Raw genomic sequence first — 21,128 nt, 5'->3', positions numbered from 1 at the left:
CAAACAGTAAGCCAAAATAAGACTTTCTTAGTTAGCTTTTGTTGTGTATTTTGTCACAACAAAAGAAGTGATAAATGCAAGTTACTGATTACAGCCCAGGTGACAGTAGTGTTAATTATCAACTTTTAAAAAAGGAAGAAAAGTACCACAGAAAATGGGTGCCTGAAGATGTTTGTAGGAGATTAGCTTGATTACATTGCCTGAAGTGGGAAGATCCTCCCACTGTGGGTAGCACCATTCCCCAGGTAGGGGCTTCTAGCCTGTATAAGAGCAGAGAAAATGAACTTATCACCGTTCACTACCATTCATGCATCTATCACTGCTTTCTGTGATGACAGAAGCTATGTGACCCAGGTCCTCAAACTCTGCTGCTGTGCCTCCCCAACCATGATGGATAGTAACCTAAGATTGTAAGCAGCAGAAAAAGAAACCAAGAAATCATATATTCATTTAAGAGGGATAAGAGTTCATCATGGCTGGTAAGCATGAAAGCACACGACAGATGTGGGGGTGGGAGAAGGAAGACAGAAGCACACATCTTCAAACCACAGAAGGAAAGAGCAATAGTAAACTGGCAGTGGACCAAACTCACAAAGTCCACCCCCAGTGATGTACTTCTTTCAGCAATCTAAGCACCTGCCACCCCAAGCATCCCCCAACAGCTGACCCACACAACAACACCAATTGAAAACCAAGTATTCAAATATCTGAACCTAAGGTGGGCATTCTCATTCAAATGACCACACCCAACTGATATGTAGATTTAATGCAATACCACTGAATGTTGACACCCCAGAAGGTGTTTTTTTTTCTTTTTTGCTCTTATTCTAGTGTACACACATTCCCTGCCCAATTCCCTGAATTTATAAGGAAATACAAAGGTGCTAACAATCAATTTGAAGGAAGAATAAAGTTGGAGTGATTACAGCACTTATTTTCAGCACATAATTCTAATGCTACAGTAGTCACGCTGCTATAATAATATTGGCAACGGGAGACACAGATCAATGGAGTGGACCACAGAAGCCAGAAATAGACTGCAAATACAGCTAAGCTATATCTGACAAAGATGCAAATTAATTCAATGGAGAAGGTGAATGTGTTTTTAAAGGAATTAGCAGGCGTGGACATCTTCACGTAAACCCATGAAGGGTGTCATAAATAGGCTGTCTTATTCTAAGATAGTGATTCAAAGTCGATCATAGCTCCAACTGTAATTAATGCATGAGTTATTAAAATCTTTAGAATAGAATGAAAGTTCCAAGTAGGCTCAAAAAAACCCCAAATACAGCCCATTAAAGAAAAACATAATTAATTGGATCACATCATAATTTGAAGATTTTCTCTGTAGAAAGAACAGAGACAAAGACAGACTAAGAATATTTGAAGGTTACAGATATCCAACAAGGATTGTGTGCTTATGATTACCATTTGAATAATTCTCAAAACCTCAACAATAAAAACACCATCCAAATTTACGAACTTAGATGAAAGACATGCACAGACATGTTACAAAGATGCATGAGTAAGCAAAGAAATACATGAGATAGGACATGTTCTATAGCGCCAGTCATCGGAAGAAAGTAAAGACAAATTGTATTTAGTTATGACTTGTGCACATATTAGAATTGTTGAGTTATTTGGCAGCCAAGCCTGGTGGCATAGGCCTTTCATCACAGATACTGGAAAGGCTGAGGCAGGAGAGTCATCAGTTCAAAGCTAAGCCACTTACACAGTGAGCTCATGGCCAGCTTGAACAAATTGGCTAGACTTTGTCTTATATAGTAAAAAGAGGTCTCACCACACAGCTCAGTCATACAGCACTGGACTGTGCACGAGGCATTGTTCATTCTGTAAGCACACGCATACAGTACCATATACTGATGAATCAGAAGAGGATCTAGGATGCTCATTTGTCACTTTTGAGTATGTACAACCAGACAGCCCTTCTAGGAAACATTTTAGCAATGCCCACAAAGTTAAATTTAACAACAGATACAGGAACCTTACCTCTAGGCATTTACCCTCATAAGGTACACACCAAACTTTGATTGCAGTTCTATCCAGAACTAGTCAAAGGTTTAAAGAATCCAAATGTCTTTCTCTGGAGGACACAAACTGCTGTCCTTGGGTCAGTTCATGACCAGTTACTACCAGTGACCACAAGCTTAGCTGCTTAGAGCCCTCCAGACTTATCAGTATACAGCTATGGGGGTCAGGAGTTGGAAACCAGAATGCTCTCAGGACAGCCTTCTTCCTGGAAAGTATAGAGTAAACCACATTTCTCTAAATTTTCATTTTCCAAAAGCCTTTTGTGTTGCTTGGTCCCTAGTTTTTATTTTCAAAACACACCACTCTGGCCACTTCTTCTGTTGTTGCAACTCCTTTCTGACCCTGACCCTCCTTCTCATAAGGATTTAGGTGGTATCCGACCCACATGGATCCTATGAAGTCCCATTGCTCTGTAAGATGACACAATCATAGGCATTGAGGACTATGATGAATACACTGTTGGGGCCAATATCTTTTCTGCAACATACACTCATGCTGTAGGATACTATCAACCACCATAATAGAGGACACTTAGACAAAGGGTCATGATGTAGGTGAACTTCAAACTCATTATGCTTAATGCTTAAGAACCCAATGTCTAAAGTCATGTACTCTGTGTGTCTGAGTACCCAGCTTTCTCAAAAAGGCAAATTCTCCTGCTGGAAAACAGGTCTGTTGATGCCGAGGATGAGGGGAAAATGGTATAATGAGGTAACATCAAGCAGCTGAGGAAGGGCATGGATGTGTTCTGGCTTCTCAGTGTGCTCAGTGAATACATGAATCGGTACCCAAGTTACATCTTTTAGAACTCTACTCCAAAATAAAATTAACACTCGAAGTCGACTTTGCTCTGTTTCAGATATATAAAGAGAAATAATGAGAAAATACTTCATTAAAATAAAAACCTTCATTCTTCCAACCCTCAGTGGTATAGTTTTTATACAACTGTAGGAGGAAGGTGTTAGCATAAGAAGTCTGGGGATCAACACCCTATACTTTTCTGCTGGGGCACTTGGCAAAGATATTGTGCTATTTACCCTCATCTCCCACACCCTCAAGGACAGAATATCTTCCTCTAGAAGGCCTAGAGCCTCCCAAAGCCCAAAAAAGAGCACTGGTAGGGATTAGTGAGGCTGGTCTGCTGCTTGACACTGAGCCACTGAAAAGATGCTCAAAACAATGGTTTCTAACATTTTATTTAGTACTTTAGTATTTTATATCATATAAAATATACATTTATATATAATATATACACATACATACATACATTCATTTTTGGCCTTGTTTAACATTCTCACTGAACTCCATTTTTCTTTCAGGAAGCAGATAGATGCCAAAACCAACAGAAAATGGATTACCGGAGCCTCAGGAAAATGACCCTGGAGACAGCACCATCTCCTGGAAAATTCTCTGCCAGAGTTTATGAGACATGTGTAAATATACTGGGATGATGCTGCCAGTGACCTTTACACTGTTTGCATTTCAGGAAGATTCCAACCAGAGTTTCTATCCTGACAGATACTTGGGATTCTAGACTTTAGTTGGGAAAAATAAAATCTATACCAGATTCCATCTAAGTTGAAGTTCAGAAGTGACAATGGGAAGAATCTGGCTACCTTCAGAGTGGACCCTGGGCCCTTAGGAATTGTGTCCAGTGCTTCCCGCGTGGGTATTTTGGCTCCAGCAACTTTCACAGGAAGGAATTGCTAAGGAAGGAGCACAGAATTTGGAGTCTCATATTCTGTGAGAGTGCAAATTTCTCATGTGCAAAGTAATGTATGACAGGCAGACTGGAACAGATTTTATACCAAGAACAACAATATTGTAGGTACTTAATACATCACAAATTCTCTTGGCATGAGTAAACCAAGACTCTAACCCAGGCTCCACAAGCTCAGTATGCCAGGGCCTTTCCATGTCACCAGGAAAATTCTCCTGATACCTCCTGTTCTAGGGTCCCTCCACCATATCTGCCTAGGGATCCCCTTTCACTGAAGTCAGAATGTGACCTCCATCTAACCTACAAAGATGAAGGACTGACTGCTCTGTCTTAGAGTTTTTCTGTCACCCATGTTAATGGCCAGGCAGAGGTGACAGAAACAGCTACTATGGTGAATTGGCCAAGCATGGAGTATCCCCTCTCATCAGTGGGCAGGAATGTTGATCTCTCATTTCTAGATCCTCCCAGATAGAAGGTGACTACAGATGTTTTTTTTTTTTTTCAGTATGTAGAGATGTATTAAATTTTCCTAGGTGGATTTAATACAAAAAAGGTGAGTATCACACCTTCATCTGGCCTGGCCTTCAAGGAAGTGCAGTTCCAGTGGAATCCTGCACTGTTCCTTGTATACAGTGAGCATTCAGGCTTGTGACACCCTTTAGATGACACTTGGTGCCTCTGACCACTCAGATTTGCACAAGTCTTCCATTTTTACCGGGCTAGATGTTAACGAAAAAAAAAAAGAATAAATAATAAAAAAGGAAGGAACGAGGGAGGGAATGGAAGACAGAAGCAAGAAAGGAAGGACAAGGAAGGGAGGGAGGGATAGAGGAAGGGAGAGCAAGAAGAATGCTCTCCATATCAGACTAGGCATGAGAGGGAATCATTCACACACCAACAGCACTGAGAAATAGCATTTAGTCAGATTAAATAAAAGAGCAATCTCTCTGGCCCAATAAACCTCTAGCTTAGAGAGAATTGATTATTTTATTTCTTTCTCCCACTTGTTTTGAGAATTGGATAACTAATTTTGAAAAGTCATTTCAAATACAGAGGATGTAGAGCTGGAGGGAAAAGCATCAGCTATCAGCCCTCAGCCTCAGGCCAGATGAGTTGCTGCATACCTCTGAAGTGTTTACCCTGCTGTTTTCTAGATTTGATCTGTGTGTCCTTGATGGCATTGGGTGTATGAACCTGCTTGTGTACAGTTCAGAGTCTGCTCCTTCCTTCAGAATAAACCATAGCTATTCCTTGTCATCAGAAAAGTCAAGAAAAGACTACAGAACTTTAGTTTGCAGGTGAGACCATAGAGAAATCTCTGTGGACATGTGAGATCATGGGAGCACAAGTGGATCAGTTGCACCATGACACGCGAAGCTCTGCAAACACATGTTGCAGAAGTGTGCATTCTCTAGTCTGACCCATGGACTGCTCCTGTAAGATGCTCACACTGGAAAACATTAGTTGGTACGGGTGTCAGAACTTCCTCTCTTCATATATTGTAAATGTAAGGTTAGCTCAAAATTAAGTGCCTTAACAGTATATTTATAATGGATAATATTTGCCCCAATTTTTACAGTTGCTTCATGGGAAAGGACTGCAATATTATTGTCACAAGAGCTACTCTTTTTATGAACTTGTACAGCTCTAAAAACTTTCAGAACAACAGAATAAAAATGTTAAGCCAAAATTATTTTGCTAGGATTTGAAAGATGACAGTTTAGTGAGTGAAGGCATTTGCCACCAAGACTAACAGCCTGAGTTCATCCTCAGGACCACATGATGGAAGGAGAGAACTGACTCCTCCTCCACAATGTCCTCTGATTCTGTTTGCATGTCATGGCATATATCCATGAGCACACACAACCAATCAACAGATGAACAGTAAATAAATAGCAAATAAATAAACAGGTACATGAAAAATTCAAAAGGATTTTGTCTTTTACCAGTTAATATTTTTCTTCAGGTGATGTGTACCTTTCATAGTAAACAATTGTATAGAAGTCTGATAGATGGACAGGGTTGTGATTATTTTTTTAAATTACCTGTCTTAAAGGCTCAAAATTCAAGACCAAACCTATAGGAGACTTTATCGGTTTTCTTAAGGAGTTAAATAAACTGTACAGAAATAGTGACAATTCTTTGCACATGTTATCTGCTACAAATATTTTTTACCTGCAAGTGTTTAAGAAAGCATCTCAGTTGTATCAAGATGCATAACCTGACATCCATAAGAATTTTAATTTTAATTAAATGTTCATCCTATGATCCATGCTAATGAGTAAGTAAGTAGCATTAGTATGTTCAACATAGTTTATTTTCCTTAGTATGTCATACATTTTAACACTGGGAATACTATCTTTGTTTGTCTTAGTAGAACCATTTAAAACTTCCGCTCCATTGAATGAAAAAAAAAAACCTATAAAATGTTGCTGGAAGAATAGTGACTTAGAGAACGAGTAGGTGAATATTCAAAATTGTTGGGGTTCAGTGTTTAGGGCTCAGGACAGGGAGGTAACTTGAAGAAATTAAGTACATGTATATTCTAGGTTGTTGAAATTATTCTATATGACAAGATACTGGTAGGCATATTATGCTGACCTTGTCAAAACCCATCAACATTTATAGCAAAAAGGATGAAATGATGTAGGCAATTGTTAAGTTATGTAGGAGGCTCATTCAGCATTGTGAATTCTACCATGAGATACAGGCAGTAACAAAGTAATCCAGTAATAGTTCAAGTGTTTAAAATACAGTCACAGAGGATATGGTGGCTATGAGAATCTACCCTAATAGGCTGGGAGATGAGTGGAAACTATAGCCTATAGATCAGAGCAAGATGCAGAAGGACTGTGCTCTCATTGATAGATTGTATCAATAAAGTTACTCGTTACTAGTTCAGTTGTTGCATGTATGTAAAAATGCACATAATATAAACAAACTGAACAGTGAGTGGATGAAGTGTAGGTGTTAGGAGCCAGGTCGCATCTGTTGCAGTGGGCATGTATACACAAGCTGAGTGAAGGACTAGAATAAAACATACAGCAATAGATTCAGCTGGTAAGCACTAGGACAAATTCATTCTTAATCTAAGATCCACACAGTTGTTTGATGTCGAAATAGTTAGAGATATGTTTATGTAAGCACATGCTTACATGTTTATATTTACTTCTTTTCTCTGTCAGCAGAGAAGGCATGAAATAATGGCATCCTAGTTGAATGAATACAAATTTAGTCCCTAATAGGATTTTTCAATACATCAGACCTACTTAGAGGAATAAGTGAGCGTTGGAGATGGAGGAAGGAAAATGAAAAATGGGCTGAGTGCAGTCTGTGGTAATAAAAGATAAATAAATGCTTAACACACATACACATATGTGCATAAATATGTACACACATGTGTGCACACATGCAACACACAAAGACACACATGATCGAGTATCAAAAGAACACAAAAATCCGAGCGACGGTAACCTAATGGGCAAAGCAGAGTGATGAGGACCAAAGTAATAATAAATATAAAGGAAACTCAGTGATGGACTTTAAGGATTCACTAAAGAAATTAATGGTACTGAGAAAAGGGCAAATATCTTCTTAGTATTTATGAATGGCAGAATCATGAATAGTGGAACTTAATATTCTTCACTGGAAAATTAAAGGTGATCATTACTATGATTATAACCTGCCTCCATATAAAAATAATGCCATAGTAAGCAGGTTATATTTTTACATTTTCAAAGCCAGGTCCTTGTTCTGTCCTACTCCATAATACATTGTATTGTATTGTGTACTCCATAATAATTGTATTGTATATATACATATACAATGTGTGTATACATATGTATATATTATAATTTCATCATATTTGTTCTTTGACAATTTCATACACATGTATAAGCCTTCTTTTTCTTCATCCCTGCCCTGTCAGCATCTTCTTCCCTTGGGTTCATGTCTTTTTATTTTGTTTTATGCCCTGTTGAGTTCCACCAGGGATGGCTACATGGTCATAGCTATGGACCTACCCAATGAATCCTGGTGAGCCCACTAGCCCACACTTGTTCCTAGAAGCACAAACACAGTTACTGAATGAATGCTTAGTTTCAATGCCACCCAGTACTGAGGGATACCAGAGAGTCCCATCTCAAGAGGCCAGGATTATCCTGATGAAAGCTTCCTCCCAGATCTCTTTTGTCTGTCTGTAACAGTAGCTGTGAAAGTTGCCCTTGTCTCTGAGCTAGCTTTAGAAAAGAAGAGACCATCCAGCAGCAATGCTGCTGCTGATAGGATGTATATGGTCAATTCAGCTTCATTTCTATCTCATTTTTTGTGGAATGTGTGTTGTGTGTACATGGCCCTTTGAGATATGTGTGTGTGTACTTCTTGTGCCAAGGACCGTTGGATGGCAGGCACAGGACTAGATGAGGGTGGAATTTGCAGCTGGGCCATGTGCTCTGGATATCCACAGGGACTCCCAGGGTGTACATCAGGTTTTTGTTGTTGTTGTTGTTTTGTTTTTCTTTCTTTCATGTAAAAGAAAAGCAGCTTCTGTTTTATTCAGAGAGCCCACATGGAGTCTGCACAACACATGGTTCAAACCTACTTCCTTTACACTGAGCATGTGATGATGTGGCTGAACAGCCTCACATTTACAGAGGATTTCATGCATGACAAACTGCACTTTAATCAGCTTCTGTGACCTTATCCTGTTCCCTACCCTGCCCATCTGTCCCTTGGGACACAGGATCAAGGATTATGGGATGTCAGTCATATTTGTACGTTGAGAAAGTGAAGACTTATAAGAGGTCAATGCCAGCCCAGAGTTGGATAAGTACTAAGTAGATAAACATCTATACGACTCCACTGATGGCTTTATTGTCAGGGACAGGGCTCCTGTTACTAAGCATGGGACCTTACTCACCACGTGTCATTACATGGAAGCCCGGTTCAAGCATGACTGATAGGATCTTCAGGCTTTGAAGAGCTCCTTCTTCCATCTTTCTCAATGCTCCCTACTCTCTGAAGACACCATGAACACACTCCATGCCCTCCATTCACCGGGAATCTGTTTCTTCTTCATTGTAGTGCTGCCTGTGTGCTTCGAGCGCTCTACATGGTGCATGCAGCTTCTGTTTCAGCTCTTCTAAGGGTGCTGGGGTAGAACAAGGTTTGATACACAGGCATGAAGTAAGAAAGCACCTTTCAGAGGGAGCAGGGTGGGAAATAGATGGGAAACAATGAATAGAGATGTGTACAGATCACCTACCATGTGCCCAGCCTGGCCTCAGCCCTTTACAGTTATTCTATGGTAGTTCCTGAAATCTCTACTTTAGTTCCTAGGAAGGAACTAAAGAGAGTTAAGTCATTTCCTCCAATTCATTGAACCAGCGAATGTCAGAACTGAGATTTGAACCCACATTAAGCATTTCATTATTGGTGCTACCAATAGAGGATCCCGGGCAGATTAATAATTCTTTTGGGGCTCTAGATTCTTAACAATCCACACTCCATTGTCCTCACCTGAGAAGAGCAGAATGAAAATTTTCCAGTGAGCCTTCTATAGGCAGAGAATAGTCGTGTCTATTTTCATTGGCCTTCTACCCATTTTTTTTTTTAAATCAAGAACAACGGAATATTTTCCACTTGAGTATAAATAGATGTCTCAATTGTAAAGGTGCCTAGAGCTCGGAGTTACTTAACTTCCAGTTTAGGTATCCACCCTGCATTGCACAATTATCAAATGGGATATGGTGCAATTTTTTATAAAACAGACTAAGCAAAACAAGTATTGAGTAACTAGAATCTCTCTTTATCCTTGTATGTGCCTAGCAACCTTGCAGATCTGTTAGAGGAAAGAAAGGCTCTTGATAGTAGCTCAGAAAGATCTTCAAAGAGTAGGAATGCATGAGGCTTTGTGATGTTGCAATGGCTTGGGCAGGCTGAGATGAACAGACAATAGACTGCTAGAACTTCCACTGCATCTTCTGTTCTCTCTGGAGGTAGCAGCAGCTATTTGCTGCTGAGACAAGAGCCAAATAAATACCTCTGGCACATCCCTCTACTATTCTTCAAACAGCTGATCCTGCTAAAAGGGTGTGGATTGCTTTACTATGAGGATGTTTCTGCTGAATAAAATAACACAACATTACAGGCAGTTGGGAAAAAATTAAGAATTTCTGTCACCCTGTATCTTCTCTCCAACAGGCTGGTTTTGTTCTTGGCTGTTTCCTTCCAGTCTTTGTTTTCAGTGATAAGTGGTTTAACCTGTGGGACAAAACGAAGAAGGCACCATAGGCTGAGGGAGGTATCCTCTTTGATTAGAAACTAGATCTCTGAGTTACTTGCTGAGTTGATGTCTAAGGGGTTGGGGAGAGGGCTCAGCAGTCCAGAGCTTGTGTTACTCTTCCATCTGACCCAAGTTCGGTTCCCAGTCCCCTATAGGGCTGCTCACAACCTCCTGGATTCCAGTTCCAGAGAATCTGACGCCATTTCTGGACCCTCACAGCACCTGGGTACACTTATGCACACAAGTAAAATAGAAGCAAAATTTTAAAAGTTATTTGTATAAAAATCTTCCTAGATCAATCAACAGACTCCCTCCTACTTTACAATGAAGTGTGTAACCTACGACAGTTTGTGGACCTGTCTAAACTCTCCTGCACAGGTCCCACACTTGGGACTGAACTCCAGTCTTTATGTCATGGAATCCACTAGGTTTTTCTGTTATTGTCAATCCACTAGGTTTTTCTGTTATTGTCAATCCACTATGGTCTGCATTTGCCACCACATTGAAGCATCCTGCTTCATTGTGCTCATTTAAATTAATATTTTATATAAGTAGTTTAACCATCAGTAGACACGTTGCCATGTGCTCTGAAACACTAAAATTGGCAGCACATGTAAATTTCAGCTTACAAAAAAAAAATTCAAGGCTGTGGCTGTTTTCCTTAATCATTCTACATTTTGCTAGATATGAAATCTAATTCTGATCAGGGAGGACTTGATATCTCTGTGCCCTGGAAAATTCCAGAAGATTGTTTGTGTTTCATATTCTTAACTAGCACCCATTATCTTAGGGGGTTGGAGGGAACCCGTGCAGGCCTCCAATGTTTAATTCTCCACCCTCTTAAACATCCCCTGGTATGCCCTACTACCCTCCCAGGTCCTACTTATCTCTTCTGAGAGGTTACTCTGACTTTTGTGAAAAGCCTCCACAGGTCTGGCTTGATTCTGCAGCCATAGTTCTCAGAACAAGAAAATGGGAGCACAATCAGATGATTTGGTTATCAGGGTCATTGCAGCTGGGCTTCTCAGGACCAAGATTTCCTGTCAGATGGGCACAGCTGCTGCATTCCCAAGTAAGGTTTTCAGTGGACCAGAGGCCGTGGAGGTGGTGGCAGTTACTGTGGTGTGATTCTGAATGAGTGGCGGCTAGCATGATTATACGAGGGCCTCATGATCCCAGTGACCAGTGAGTGGATGCATGTGTGCCCATTGTGGTCCTTCAGAACGGAGCCAGCATGTGTGTCTATAATGTGAGTTTACTTCAAGGAATCGGTCACAGTGATTGTAGAGGCTTAGTGAGGCCCAGGCAGGTGAGGAGGCCAGCATGCAAAAAGCCAAGGGCATCTACAGCTGAAGTCTGAAGCAATCTGTTGATAAATCCTTTTGCTGGGAAAAGGGAGGTCAAGACTTTTTTCCTACTCTAACTATCTGAAATCTACTCACATACAGAAGGCCACCAGCTCTAGTCAAAGCTCAGTGATTTAATACAAATCCTACCCTAAACCATGTGACACAACCATTCTGAATAATTATCAGCAGCATATCTGAATGCCATGACCCAGACAGACTGACACAAAATCAACCATTATGACATTCTTGCTCAAGCAGGCACTGGAAACAAGTGACAGAGCCTGGCTATTTCTCCACTGCTTCTCCATGAAGTATTTTCACCCAGTTTCTAAACCTCCAGTTACTCTGAGACAGTCCAATGTCTAAACGACCAAGGGAAAGAAAAAAAGAGAAAAAGAATGACTACTTTTGCAACACAATGATTAATTTGTTTGAGAAACATTAACTGCCAGGCATTCATCTCCACGGATTCACAAGGTGACTAAACTTCTTTTTACTGTCTCAGATAACTGACTTTAGTATCACGGTAGAAAACAAACTAGTTCTAGATAGCTTATAATGTTGCTGCTTTAAGCTGTTATAATAGCAAAAGGTGTTAAGAGATGTTCATTCAGGGGTTCAATCGAATTGACTTTGTTCCTTTTCACCAGGGTGTTAGGCTGCTGGCTCCACTGGGAAGGATTATAGGAAGCAGCCACAAGAAATGTGCCCTGGTGTCAATAGATGCCTTGGATCAGTTGGGATGCCAATTGACACTGGCATTTAATCATGTCATTACTGCCCTTATGAAGACCTTGACTGAATGGTATTGATTCAGAAAATAAAATAGTTATATTTTTGCTCAGTCAATGGTTCCCTTTTTGCCTTAATGATACAGTTAATTTTGAAATATATATATATATATACATATATATATATGATATACATAACATATATTAAATGTGTATTTTTTTCTTTCTTTTGATATATAGGAAGAAAACAAGATAAGGACTGGGTACTTTCATGTGTACTTACTATACTTTATTGTGTCTGTCTTTCTCTCACAAACATGTTCCTCCTCTTTCTTGTTTTATGTTTTTCATTTGATTTTTTTAAAGATATTTGATTGTACTTAATGATCTGTTTCACAGATATCTTAGATACATTTGGAAAATACATAAGAGGTTATGTCTAGGGATGGGTTGATTTTTGGATAGATGGATAGGTTTAGTTGTCTGGATGGATTGAGATTGGATGAATGAGTAGATTGAAGAATGATAGATAAATACAGTTGCATGGATGGATATAGTTGGAAAGGTAGATAAAGATTAGACGTATGAGTGAGTTGTTGGATGGATGGATGGATGGATGGATGGATGGATGGAATATTAGATACTCATTTGACAAAGTTATGCAAATTATCTTTGAAATGATGACCTTTACAAGGTTATTCTAAGAGGAGGAGTGGCTGTCAGCTATAAGATAGAGCAGTTCTTATAAGGAAAAAAAGTGGGGTGAGGGGAATCTCAATTGAACTAGTCTTTGGTGGACAGAGCTAATTAAATAAGTGACTTAGCACTCACATCATCTGGTTAATGCACCTCCAAATGGGTCGCAGATACTTTGGTCATTATGCTGATGGAAAGCTTTTGGGGAGAGAAAACACATCTCGCTGTGATCACCCTGTAATTATCCATTTCTTGCCTAGCTCTTGCTGGTTTTGATAAGATCCATTAGTAAAATAATTACAGGCTCTGCTAATGTACGATGACTCTATAGACATACACTTCTTTCAGTCACTGTGTGAGACTGAAATACGTTAACCTCTTAAATGTCTTCAATCATAGGCTGTGTCAGACCTGTATTAACAGCCTGGCTCCACTGCCCAGACTCCCGCTAGCTGTACACATGTGTGGAAACAAAGCCTTTTCATTTTGCTCATGGCTATTTCCCTTTTTAGGAACATGAAATGAAATACTGTGTTTATCCTGTAGGTCCCAAAAATGTACGTCAGCTGCAATGCCTAAAATAGACATGGTTTGTTGCCCTAAATATTTGATTCTTGAGTCAAGATATTATAATTGCTAGACATCTTTCTTTAAATAGAAGGGGAAGCATAACAGCACATTTGAAATAAATGCCGTATGAAGATGGAGCATGGTTCCTTTTTTAAAAAATATAATATCCCCAGGCTTAACGAATGCACTAAATACTGATGAGCTTTTTAACTGATCTGAAGTTCTGTAGCTTTAAGGAGGTAGGATTAAACGGTCTCAAGGTTAGGAAAGGGTTTGTAGCAGTTGAAGGGATTTTGGTTACAAAAAGACATAAACTTCACACACCCTTTTGTAAAACCATTGTTGATCAGCCAAGGCTCCAGCCCTAAGACTGCTGTTTCTGTTAGCCTGATAAGTATATTCAGATTAAAGAATGAAGGCAAATACACTTACCACAGACAAAGCTTTGCACAGGGCAACCTAACTGCCTTTGAATTTCTTGATAACTTATCTTCCACAAGCAGAGCAGAACTGAAGCTGCCAGGCCACCTTGACATCTAAAGAGATGGCCTTCAGACAGCGATATCTTCAAGGAGTCCTGCTTTGGATGTTATCAAGTGAGAGAAGAAAATAGAGACTAGGAGTGTCTGGGTGTTCCTGGAATATACATTGTTGTGTGAAATGCCCACTGACATCCCAGTCTGATTCTTGTGATGTTGGTGGTGGTGGTGGTGGTGGGAAAGAGAGAGAGAGAGAGAGAGAGAGAGAGAGAGAGAGAGAGAGAGAGACAGAGACAGAGACAGAGAGACAGACAGAGACAGACAGACAGACAGAGACAGACAGACAGAGACAGACAGAGAGACAGATAGAGACAAAGAGACAGACAGAGACAGAGAAACAAGAAGAGAGAAGAGGAGAGACTTCATCAGGATCAACTTGATGAAGACAGATGACTTCTATTAACTTAGTTCTACAGAAACGTCATAACTTTTAGCCCATATTTACACTCTATTTTCTGCTTACCCATGGCCATGCAAGTTGCAGAAAACAGAGAGTAAATTAAGATGCGCATTGTACCCCAAATGTTGTCCATGGGGAAGAAAGCTAGTAATATGCACAAAGAGGTACAAAGAAGGTTGTAAGCTCACAAGACAGACACTCATAATGAGGAAATGGGAAGCCACTCTACACTCAGAGGCTGGGGGGCGGGGGGGGGGACAAAACACTTCATACTTCCCAGGCTGGTTTCTGTTTGGTTCTTTGGATCTGGGCTGTCTCTTTTTATGCAATAAAACAAATGCAGAAATGCAAGCTCAGCACATTGCTTATTCCTGGCTCCTCAGCCCGTGTGTGTGTGTGTGTGTGTGTGTGTGTGTGTGTGTGTGTGTGAATTCATGTCCTATTTGTTTTTCCATATAGCTGACTCCTTATTCAGTGGGGTCTCTTCTTGGGCCCTTCTTCTCTACTTCCACCATGCCCAGCAATCCTATTCTGGTAATGATGGCCATACTGTGTCAAACACAGAATGTATTTGTTGCTCTGTAGACATTTCTCTTAGTTTTGACAAGCAGCGTTGCCTTCCACATTCTACCATATAACTAGCTTTCTTTCCCAAGGACCACATTGCCAACATCCACCCATTGTCCCCATCTCCACTACTTCTATGCAGGCCCCCTTATTTACCTATTTAGTTGATATGCAAGGTTATCTTTGATCTCTACTTACATTCCTTGGTGGGTGAGGTGAATGATTAAGTCAGCTCAGTCCTCTTTATCCAAAATCAAACCATTCAGTATTTCTAATCTGAGCCTGGTAGATGTAAAACATGCAGCTTTTCATCTACAAATGAATGGTGTATTTGGAGTGAGGAGGAGCATTTACAACCTATCGATAAATCACACCGAATCAAACAGACAGGCTCAAGAGCAGTGATTCCAACTCACAGGAGAAGGCAATTGGAACATTTCCCAAGTGCAGCCTGACTGTCATACAAGCACAGGAGGGGACAATAGAGGTTGAGTCTCAGAGAATGCATGCATTATTCAGCTAATGTAGAGACTCTTCACTCACAACCAGAGAGACAGGAAGCCCATCACAATCAGAGCAACCTCGAAAAGCAAGGACTAGTTCTTACTATGTGCCAGGCATTGGAGGCAGGAGAAACCGGGCACAAAAGGGTATACTCAGAGCATGAAAGATGACAGCCATTTTCCTAGAAATTCACAACAAGAGATGCTTCTCAGAATGACATCCTAAATACTGAACAGAAGTTCTCTCCTTCTAAATGGTTCTATAAATATTTATTAATTCCATGTGCCAGGTGATAGTCTAATCCTAAGGCTCTCAATCAGCCCAACAAACTTTCTACACTCCTTCTCAGTAGAGTGATTTTGTAGGCATAAAAACATGATGCAGCATTTAAATGTGTAAGACCAAACACACCAAGGAAACATATATGGTTTTGAAATGTTATATTGACATCATATACTACTTTAATATATGTATAATATACATACTATATACAAATTATATATACATTATAATACACATTAGTATAATAGGCTAAATTTTTAAAAAGCTAACTCATTTTGAAAAAGATATATTTTATTTTTGTTATGTGCATGGGTGTCTGTGTGAGGGGCTGTGTGCACATCAGTGCAGGTGTCAGAGGAAGCTGGAAGAAGGTATGAGACTCCTTGGAGCTGGAGTTAAAAGCAAATGTGAGTCACTAAATGTAGATGCTGGGAACTGGCTCTGGGCCTCTGCAAGAGCAGCAGGTGTTCTTAACTTCTGAGCCATTTCCCCAGCCCCCTGGCTGTTTTGCTTTTTACTGTATCCATCAACCTATCATCCTTCCTTCTTCAAAGAATCTTCCTTCCCTACAGTTTATCTTCCTTCTTTCTTTCTAAGAAAGTCTCTCTGTCTCTTTCTCTGAGTATGTGGGTATCTCTGTCTATCCGTCTGTTGTGTTTCTCTGTCTATATATCTTTTTCTACCTCTGTCTCTGCTTCTGCCTCCTCTCTGTCCCTCTCTGTCTATGTTAGTCTGTCTGTCTCTTCTGTCCCTGTCTCTCTCTTTGTCTTTGTTTGTTTGTCAGTCTATCTCTGTCTGTCTCTTCTGTCTCTATCTCTCTCTGTCTTTGTCTCTTCTGTCTCTGTTTCTCTGTGTGTGTGTGTGTCTTTCTCACCCCCCCACCCCGTGTGTGTGTGTGTGTATGTGTGTGTTTGATGGGGACTAGAATCCAAGGCTTCACACATGCCATGTAAGTATTTTACCACTGATCCACACTCCCAGCCCCATATACATTTTTACAAGTGTTCTCCCGGTAGCTTTCTAACAGTCCATCCCTTGCGAACACTGCTTGGCAGGGATAGTATTTCAAGACATGAATAATCACAATGTAATACCAAAAATAATCTATGATCTCCTTTCTGACATGCTCTGAGTGACTGCTAACACTGCTGATCTGGAAGGTTCACAGAACCTGAAACAGCAGGAAATGACAGATGTCAGTTGGTGCAGGTGACACAGGCGGAAAAAGAAATACTTCCCACCAATATTCACAGGTTCCGTCTGTCACTCCATTGAGAATCTGTAGACCCTGATCAGGAACTGTCATGCAGGAAGAACCAACCATGATGTACAAATAGAGAGAAGCCTGCAGGTGCGTGGCAGACTTGAAAGAACGAGAGCACAGTGTGACGCACGCTCACAGTGCAAACAAGAACAAAACTGGCAGCAGCTGCGGAAGCCGTGGGACTGAACGCTTTGACCTTGCCTTTCAATTTTTTGACCTGGAAAACCCAGAGAGCAACAATATCAGATTTGGATTCTGAAACTTCAGGTTCATACTAAGATAGAATATATTTCATACGGTTCTTTAGATCTTCTTTTTCTATTAAACACATTACTTGAGACCACAGAGCAGAAAACAGAGTTTTCACTTTTGAGCCTCTCGAGTTTGTTCCCTTTCTACCAGCAGTAGGGTTATCACAAAGATAAAAACAAGGAGACATTCTGGAAGGATCCATTTTGACATAAAAACCATTTAGTTAAAAATTCACTTACAGACCTTAAGCTAATGTAAACCTACCAACAGCCAATTTTCATGAACTTTTTAGATTTGACTTCTCCCAGGCTTACCAACCAGGGGATAAGGGTGCCCTCAGCCTCCTGTCCAGTCCATGGCTGAGAGCTGTTGTCTTTCCCTTTCACTGTTTCACTGGCATTGCATTCTTTTCTTCTTCCTCACAGCAGGGAAACAGGACCTCAGATATTTGTTCAAAAATACAGGAGCATCAAAGAATAGACAAAGACACCACTTCCCTTTCCACCAGGCAAAAGGTCTCCCTGATCTCCCCAGTCCAGTCACTGACCAGGAAATAAGATGGAGATGTTGCTACATGTTGTTACAGAGAAGCCATCTTTGTCCACTGATCATTAAGTCCTAGAGAAATTTTAAATGAACAAAGACTATGAGGTCATTGAACACTCTCTAATGAACCAGCTACATCAAATCAGATGTTCCCTATCAGATATTTTCTCTGGGATAATTGGTCCACAATCCCAGAGAAATTCATTTGTTTATAGATGCTCTTGGAAATAGTCTGTGCATTCTCACAACTTAACTGAATTTGTGTGTGTGTGTGTGTCTGTGCATGTGTGTTTGTGTGTGTCCATACATGTGATAGGTGTTCATTGTGTTTATAAGTACATGTGTGTTTGTGTGTATGCATGTTTATGTACACACGTGATGTGTATACATGTATGTGTATATAAAGTGTATATCTGTCTATGCACATACATGAGTGTACATGTGTATATTATGTGTGTGCATTTGTGTGTATGTGTGTGTGTGTTATATGTAGAAGTGTGTTTATATGTGTATGTTTATTTGGGTAAGAGATGTTCTCGACTAAACCCTCATTCACCTCTCCACAATTGCACCACTTATTGGTTCTACCCAGTCTTTTCTGGATGGAGAAGTTAGAATTGATTATTCCCTCTCTGTACTTCCACAATAACACATGTTTGACTCAGTCAGAGGTATTCAAAGCTGGAAGAAACCCTTGTGTCTGTTTTCTCACTGTCTTGCCTGGGGAGACAAGCAAAGTGAAAGTATATGAATAATTTTCATGTAAATTCCAATCCAGTTTATCACTCATTTCTAAATGTCACCATCTAACTAGCCACATTATTACCCAATATAAATCCAATTCAAATCACAGGACAGGAGAGTACCTGCCTGGTGTGTGCTTTGTTCTGTACAGAAAAGTTTCTTAATCCTCTCTGATGTTGGGATGGCAGTTAAGAGTGTGCCATTTCCCTCCACTCAGCCTTTTTATCGTAATGAATGTTTGTGGGTGGGTGCGACCTGAGACAGAGGTGGCCTGTGGGTTCCAGGTTCAAGATGCCTTCCGGTCAGTCCATCCCTGACTCTTCTTTGCCAGGGAGTGAGTGCCTGACTTGCTGTCAGAGCAGTGTTTCTGCACTGGAGATGATGGGGGAGCACTGAAGACAGAGACACACCCGGCAGTTGCTGGTCAGCATCCTTTGTGACTGATAGGGACCCTCCCATGGAATCTCCTCCTTCACATTTATATGTCTGCTATAGGGCCTCTTGTGATAAAATCAGATCCAGGTGCTTTGCTCTGCCCATTTAGAACAGAATCTTTGAGAACAAAGTGGAGACTCTCTCCTAGAGTTACAAAGAGATTACAAAGGTCCTTCCTTATTTCTGTGATAGGTGATGGCTCACTGTAAACACTCTCCCCTGCTAGCCTATAGATAGAAGATAGATGTTATGGAGAATAGTGAGTGATATATGATGTTTTGGTCTCTAAAGTCTGTCTGAGGAGACACATGCAGAGGCAGAGTCTTCTGTTTCTGTTGGTGAATACAGTGGTGAAGGCAAGCACCAGAGATCAGGCATGTCAGCCATGGGCCAGACTAAAGGGCCTGGTGGAAGACACCCCATAAAATCCCTATCTGAGTTAAGCATCAAAAGTTGAGAGAAGAAAAGAAAAATAATACATCCTGATGAATAAGTAAAATGGAGGTGAGATGGGGAAGGCTGAAAGAATTGATAGTGGGGACAGAGCGTAGGAAAGGCAGCTGGATGGTGTGTCAGTGGAGCTCCAGTTTGCTCTCACAGTCATAAGCAACACCTCATCAACAGCAAACGTTCATGCTTCCGTCACAGTTGAGAGAAACTGTTTTCAGTCTGTGCTGGCCACACCAGTCTCACTTGGTTCCATGTGTCTTCCTCATTCTGGGATTAGGACCAAAGCAGGACCCACATCTGGAACACATTACAGTCACAGTCGAAGCAGAAGAGGCAAGTTAGGAGAGTCCCAGGACTCTTAAAGCCTTCGATCCCATACAAGCCAATCATATTTAACCTTCTCCTAATTGATTAGTCATCTCATGTCACCCAACCATGCCTAATATTAAGAGGAGAGAATTTGCTGCCAGCAGGAATCCAGGACTAGAGTGGAGGGAGGTGGAGTTGGCATGAAGGAAAGGCTTGAGAAGCTAAGCATCGACAATGTGAGCTTTAGAACCTAAAGACCATGGGCAGGTGAAAGGTTTCCCTGTGAACAAAGGTCTCAATACAATCAGGTCAGCATTCTCCGGGACCCTGTATTCTTCGACAGTGCGGACTGCTATAAAAAAATAATAAAACAAAACAAAATAAATAGATATAGACTAACGGGCTTAAGCAACAGAAACCCACCTCTTAGGATTCTGGACAGGTGTGCTCTAAGATCACGGTTGGCTTCTAATAGTTTCTCTCGCTGGTTTGAAGAAGGCCTTTAGGTCAGAGCTCCCATATCCACAGCTCTGAATCATGGGTAGACCTTGGCAGAACCTTCAAGCACTGACATTGGCTCATAGCCTTCAAATACAGTGAAATAACCCACCATCATTTAGCAATCCTTACCTTGCTACTTTTTGTTTCGTAACAAAATGCAACTTGTTTTTCTAAAAGCCAGGCTAGCACAATTCTCTTCTCCTCTTTTTCCTCCCACCCCTACCCTGTTCCTCTTTAACCATAATAATACTGGTTCTTCAAAGTTGCACTCATTACTTCCAGAACTATTTGATAACTCCTGGATTATCTCTCATAAGTACCCAACAAGGTCATTTTGTATTTTGAAATCTAGCCTAGAGTCTGACATGGTCGAGGAAAACACAATAAAAAAGAGGCAAGAATAAATGATGGGTGACATCATGGAGAATATTTTCTATCCTCCCTCAATAACACTTGTAGGCTTTGTAGGCCCGGCTTGTCTTTGAATAATTAAATGCTGTGTCCTGAATATAATCAGAGACATGACTCTGTGTAAAGAAGGGGAAGAGGGTGAAATGGAAGAAGACCTTTCCAGAATGTCTCCAACCCTAGCAGGGATCAGTCTTTTCACTACCTGTTCAATCTGGCAGGGCTGGTCCCCCAAGCCACGGGACTTGGTACTTTGCTTCCCGTCTTCTGCCCATCAAATCTCTTTACACCGGTGATCTAATTAGCCAGGCTGCAGGACCAGCAGAGGACCAGGCAGGCTCACTTGGCTCGTTAAAAGTTCCCAGTCTCCTGCTTGGGAAATTGTTCTCTAGTTTTACCAGAGCTGTTTGCCTTTTGCAGATCTCAGGGGAGAGAGGCAGGGCTAGTTGAATTCCTGGTAAGGCCCCTTGGCTCAAGGCCTCCATAAAACCTTGGCACCAGCCTTCCTGACTTGGGGCTTTCCTCG

General features: G+C 40.8%; 1 long non-coding RNA gene across 1 annotated transcript in view; it reads right to left on the bottom strand.

Annotated features, from left to right (window-relative positions):
- The window catches only part of LOC114625017, a 34,377-nt gene extending 14,161 nt beyond the window's left edge, over window positions 1-20,216 (bottom strand). The window contains exons 1-2 of the long non-coding RNA XR_003711996.1: window positions 20,117-20,216; window positions 8,691-8,921 (exon numbers count right to left, since the gene is read on the bottom strand). This is a non-coding gene — a long non-coding RNA (uncharacterized LOC114625017). The remainder of the gene's footprint in view (window positions 1-8,690; window positions 8,922-20,116) is intronic.
- Window positions 20,217-21,128: the final 912 nt, after the last annotated feature.

Source organism: Grammomys surdaster, unplaced genomic scaffold (assembly GCF_004785775.1).
Source record: "Grammomys surdaster isolate TR1022 unplaced genomic scaffold, NIH_TR_1.0 212, whole genome shotgun sequence".
NCBI lineage: Eukaryota > Metazoa > Chordata > Mammalia > Rodentia > Muridae > Grammomys > Grammomys surdaster.
Note: the sequence above shows the minus strand (reverse complement) of the source record. Positions and strands in the feature narration are given on the sequence as shown.